This window comes from Chrysochloris asiatica, unplaced genomic scaffold (assembly GCF_000296735.1).
Source record: "Chrysochloris asiatica unplaced genomic scaffold, ChrAsi1.0 scaffold00043, whole genome shotgun sequence".
Lineage (NCBI taxonomy): Eukaryota > Metazoa > Chordata > Mammalia > Afrosoricida > Chrysochloridae > Chrysochloris > Chrysochloris asiatica.
The window spans coordinates 4,989,143-4,994,823 of record NW_006408561.1 but is presented as its reverse complement, the minus strand read 5'-3'; positions in this window follow the sequence as shown (position 1 = coordinate 4,994,823).

Genomic DNA, 5,681 nt, shown 5'->3' with positions numbered 1-5,681 from the left:
ATGATCAAACTTACCAAGGGCAGGGAAGGAATTCTGAGAGTAGCTTGGGAAAATGGAAGAGTTGCCTACAAAGGAGAAGTAATGAGACTAAGCTCTGATTTCTCAGCAGAAACTATGCATAGTAGATTATGAGCTGAGCTGCTAACTGAAAGATGAGCAGTTTGAATCTACCAAGTCACTCCTCAGGAGAAAGTTGAAGCTTTCTGCTCCTATAAAGACTTACATAGTCACTATGAGTGGGAACTGACCACCACCTCCAACAGGGTTAATGTTATGTGTAGGGGTTGGGGTAGGATACGTGTTAGAATCTGCAGGCTTAGCAGTTTTGATGATGAGAATTCAAAGCTGATTTTAGCATTGAAAGTTTCAAGACCCAAGGAACCCCTCAATCCTGGGCAAATTGGAATGGTTGGTCACCTCATCTCACAATGTTAAATCCTATTATCTGTCATAGCAGGAAAACACTAAATTTTAAAATAAAAAATATAGTTAAAAAAGCAATAGCTATGACATAAATCAAACCAAACCAGCTGCCAAACTCATGGCAGCCCTGTGTTGCAGAGTAGAAGTGTGCTCCATGGAATTTTCAAGGGTGTGACCTTTCACAAAAGCAGACTGTGATATCACCAGGCCTATCTTCTGAGGCACCTCGGAGTGGATTTGAACCACTAACCTTTGGGTTAGTAGTAGAGCACTGAAGTACAGCACTTATCAGCAACATAATCACCCCAAAACCTAAGTCATTTTTAAAATGTTTTTTCTTAGCCTTAGGTGCCCTAAGACACAGTTTTATGTTTGAATGGTAAAGAAACACTTATTCTAAATTGACAATTATTTAAGTTTCACTTCAGTTTTTTTTTTTTTTTTCTTCTTCTTGAATAAATGTGAATTTCTTTATGGCCATAGAAAGGACTATATAGACTACTTTGAGTTTAAACATTAATAATCCTCACATTAAATGCAGATTCTAATTTAATTCTTTCTTAAATGTCTAAATTCTACTTACAAATCTCATTATTCCATTTAGAAGTCCAGCAAGTTTGAACTGTCACTTTTAATGGCCTTCAATTAATATTTGATTCAATTTTCAAGTTTAGTTAATTAAAGTCTTTAAGTGTTTTTGCTGAATTTATAAATGTACTGTATTCTAAAGTCCTTCAGTTGTCTGAATGATGCATCATCCAAAGTAATTAAGGCATTTCTGTAAATTACATTAAACTTAAAAAATGTGGTGAACATTAAGGGTGTTTAAATGTTCCAATACTACATAAAAATTTACTAAAATTTCTACTTAAATTCATGACTTAATCAATTACTACTACTCTGTCCTATAATGTCGCTGTGAGTCAGAATGGACACTATGAAAGTGGGTTTGTATAGTTGGGGGAAAACAATTAATTCAAGAACATATCACATAAAAGGGAGGAAACAGTGCTATGATTGAACAGGAAAATTTGCAAGAGTTTAAAAAGTAGAAGTAAAAAACCCAAAAAGTCATTAAATACCATTTGCAAAGCATCCAGCAATGTACCCTGAATGTAGTTTTTTGTGTGTGTTAAGTGTCGTCTTGTCGATTCTGATTCATAGGGTTTCAAAGGAGCAGTTGGTGGGTTTGAACCGCTGACCTTGTGGTTAGCAGTCCAGTGCAGTTTTTTCCTGTGCCTCCTGCTACCTTCATTTTCCTCTGCTAACCTCTCTCTTGTTGTATATTGCCTTCCCTGTCACTCATCTGTTTACCCTCTAGCCTGTGAATAATTTTCCCTTTTCCCTCCTTCTGTAACAATCATAGATTGTTTCTTTTATCAGGAAAACCTTTTACACCAGTTGTCTCATGCAATATTTGCCTTTTTATGGTTCACTAATTTAAATCAGCATAATGTCCTCCAGGTTCACCCACATCATGAGCTGTTTCACAGATTCATGTTATTCTTCAATGTTAAGTAGTATCCCATTGTGTGTATGTAGGAAAGTTTATTTAACCACTCTTCTACAGATGAGCATTTACACTGTTTCCATTATTTTGTGTCTCTTATAGACAGCATATTGAAGGATCTTGTTTTCTTATCCATTCTGCTCTCTCGTGACTAGTGGATTTAATCCATTTACATTCAGTGTAATTATCAATAGGTATGAAATGATTGTTATCATTTTGCTGCATTTGTGTGTGTGTGTGTGGTGCTGCTGGTTTCTTAGGTCCACTTAATTTTCTACACTGAGTTCATTTTATTTGTGGGTTTTCTTTGCATTTTCATTTCTGTTGTGTTAATGTTTACTAAATATTTCTGATTTTCCTCTTTTTATAATTTGATATACAGGTGTATCCATTTCAGTTGAGGTTAACCTGTAATTCATTAATATTTTTCCCTATTTAAAACAGTCTGTTTTATACAGAAATCTGCTTGACTTCTTTGCCTTTTGGAAATTAAATATCTACATTAGTCCCTCTTTCACTTTGTAGTTGACTTCATTATACACTGATATCCCTACCTTAAGTCTTATAGGTTTCTTTTACTTTTAATACTTCTAGATCTGTATTGAGTTCAAGGTGGTCTTGTCCTGTATGGTAATCTCAGATTGTTGTCTGCTGTTGTTTCTCATTCCAAAGAATATTCTTTAGCACTTTTTATAAAGTTGGTCTTGTTATTACAAATTCCTTTAATTTTGCCATTGCATTTGAGGGACACTTTGCTAGGTATACGATTCTTGGTTGCCATTTTTTTTTTTCTTTCAGAGTTTTGTATATATAATCCCATTGACTTCTTGACTCTGGTTTCTGCTGAGAAATCATAGTTTAGTCTTATTGGTTCTCTTTTGTAGGTAACTTTATGCTTTTTCTAAGCTGCTTTCAGGATTCTTTCCTTGTCTTTGGTTTTGGAGAGTTTAATTATGATATGTCTTGGTGATTTTCTTTGGGGATCTAGCCTGTTTGGGGTTCATTCAGCTTTTTGCATGCTTATCTTCTCATCTTTCATGATGTTTGGGAAGTTTTCTTCCAACAACTCTTTGACACTTTTTTCTGCACTTGTCTCTTTCTGATCTGGATTTCCAATCACTTGTAGTTTGTTCCTTTTCATGGTGTCCCACTCAGAATTTCTCTGGATTTTTTTTTCTTCTGATTGTTCTTCTAACATACTAGTATTGAGATATTTATCTTCAACCTCACTAATTCCTGCTTCTATCGTTTCAAATGCACTCCTTTGCCCTTTCAGTGTAGTATCCATTTCTAAGATCTTAGTATTAATCTACTGGATTTCTAATTGCAGATTTTGTACTGATTCAAATTTTTCATTTATTATCTCTGTCTGTTCCTATAGTGTTTTCCTTAATTCTTCCAAATTTTTTTCTGTGTTCTCTTTGCTTTCTTCTATCTATTTTTCAATCCTTTGAAAGTATCTAAATATTCTCTTGGATTCTTTTTCAGTTAATTCCATTATCATTTCTTCCTCAGAAACATTTTCTGGCTTCTACATCTTGGTCATTTTTTTTGAGCCATTGTCTGTTGTTTTTTCATGTGAGATAAAATTGTTGTCTCTGAGGCATTGTGGTGTTGTCATATTTGCATTTAGTTGATGATTATATGGTGTGTTCTTAGGCTCTCATTCACTGTCTTCTGTGGATGTAGTTAGAGAATGGAAGTGTGTACACTATTCTCATCCGCTGTTTGTGTATCTCAGTTTAAAGTAGGTTTGGCTGGTGTTGCTTGCTTTCTGTCATTGATCAGGTGATCAGGTGGTGTAGGAGTTGATACTGGCTCTTGCCAAGTGAGTGAGGCTGTACAAGTTACAACTGTGGCTGGACTATATAGGGATGGTTACTGTCTCCTGTTGGATGGGAAAGCGAAAACTCCTCTCCTAGCCCACATACACAAGAAAGCAAAAGAAAATAAATCAAGAGCCAACAATTAAATGAGAAAAATTAAATACAGACAGCATCCAGAATATATATATATAAACACAAAAGAGGGATAGAGAAATGGAACAATAGAAGAGAAAATTAAAGGAAAATTTTTTTTAAATCTCAAGAATAACTAAAAATAGAGTAGAGAGGTCAGAAAATGGAGCTATAGAAGAGAAAAAGTAAGAGCTGAAATAAAAACACTTAGGAAAACCTGGGAGAGGAAATATGAAAAGAGAGAGTAGTAAAGAAAGATCAAAAGGGGAAAAGAGAAACAGAAGAACAAAAGGAAAAACAACAGCAGAAACAGAAAAGACAAAATTCAAGGGAATGGAAATAGAAGAAAAAGCAGGAGAACGAATACACAAACAAAAACAATGAAACAAGAAAAGGAAAAAGCCAAACCTCAAAACAAAAGCAAAAATACAGTGTAGTTGTTGTACCCGGAGAAGATGGATATGGGAGGGATGTGACAGCAAACTTCCTGGCCCTGGATGGAGTTCCTATGGGCCTCAGTGTTATCTACATTCAGGACACTCGATCTAGAACTATTTCATGGAGGCCCTTGATGGAGCTGGTTTCAGTGTCTGTTAGGACCCCAGGGCAGTTGGGGACAGGGTGGCTTAATAAATGCTAGTCTGGTGGCTCTGTGGGTTCTGTAGGTCTGAAGCTAAACCTACCTTAATCCAGGCACCAAAGTGGTACACCAAAGCAGCTCAGCTGTTCCCCACCTCACACTGGTGTGGATCCCTACCATCTATCTCTGAACTCCTGGAGAGCAGGATCTGTGCTGGGGGTGAATGCAGGTGGGAGCTAGCCATACCTTTGGTTACCGGGGGAGCATGAGGAAAAAGAAGGAATTGCACCTTTCCCATCGTGTGTGAATCTACTCTGCTAGGCCATGTCTGTTGCTAAAGCTGCTCACAAGATGGTCAAATCACATTTGGTCAGCTGTTCAACCTCTCTTGCCCTCGCTGTTCAGCTTGTCTTCCCAGCAAGCACTCAGTCCACTTCTCTAACTTTTCCTCTGAAGTTCAGGATTCCAGGATTTTCATCTGTGTCTGATTCATTTGGTATCTTGTATCTTTGTGGTAGAAGGTCCATGTAGTGTGTCTGCCTAGTCTGCCTTCTTGCTGGAAGTCCACCTTGTCAATGTTTTAAGACTTGTGTCTCCTACATTGAAGCCAGCCATAGTTCCTCCTTTCTTCATGCCAACAGAATCACTAACTGTGCTTCAACTTTTCCTCCCTCTGAGACACCAGCCATGATCCTGATCACATAGGGTTGGACTAATCACTGAACTGTCAGCAGCCTTCTAGGGATGATAAAATATTTTTAAAAACTACATCAGCCACCTTAACATTTTCTCATCTATATTCTTCCTCTTTTCTGTACTTAAAAACTAACAATTAAAAGATAATGCCAGATTTTACTAAGAATACCTAACATTTTATTAGCATTTCAGTTTATTATTTTATAAATTATTTCATAAATTCCACAGCAACTTTATATCACTTTGGTTAAATATAATGATTATTCATGCTCATTAATATCCATGTTCTCCATCCTAATTCTGACTTTTAATGCATTTCCTACAGATTAATTGATCTGCCTAGTTCCTGTAGCTATTCAAGAACTCATCTCGACACCACATTCAATTAATCTATCGTGTCCAATAATATTTTTTTTTCTTTCATGTTTTATTGTGAATTATATGATATTTTACATGAGAGAACTTTAGCTTTACATTCATTCCACCGTATATCATTTCATTGCCATGGTTCCAA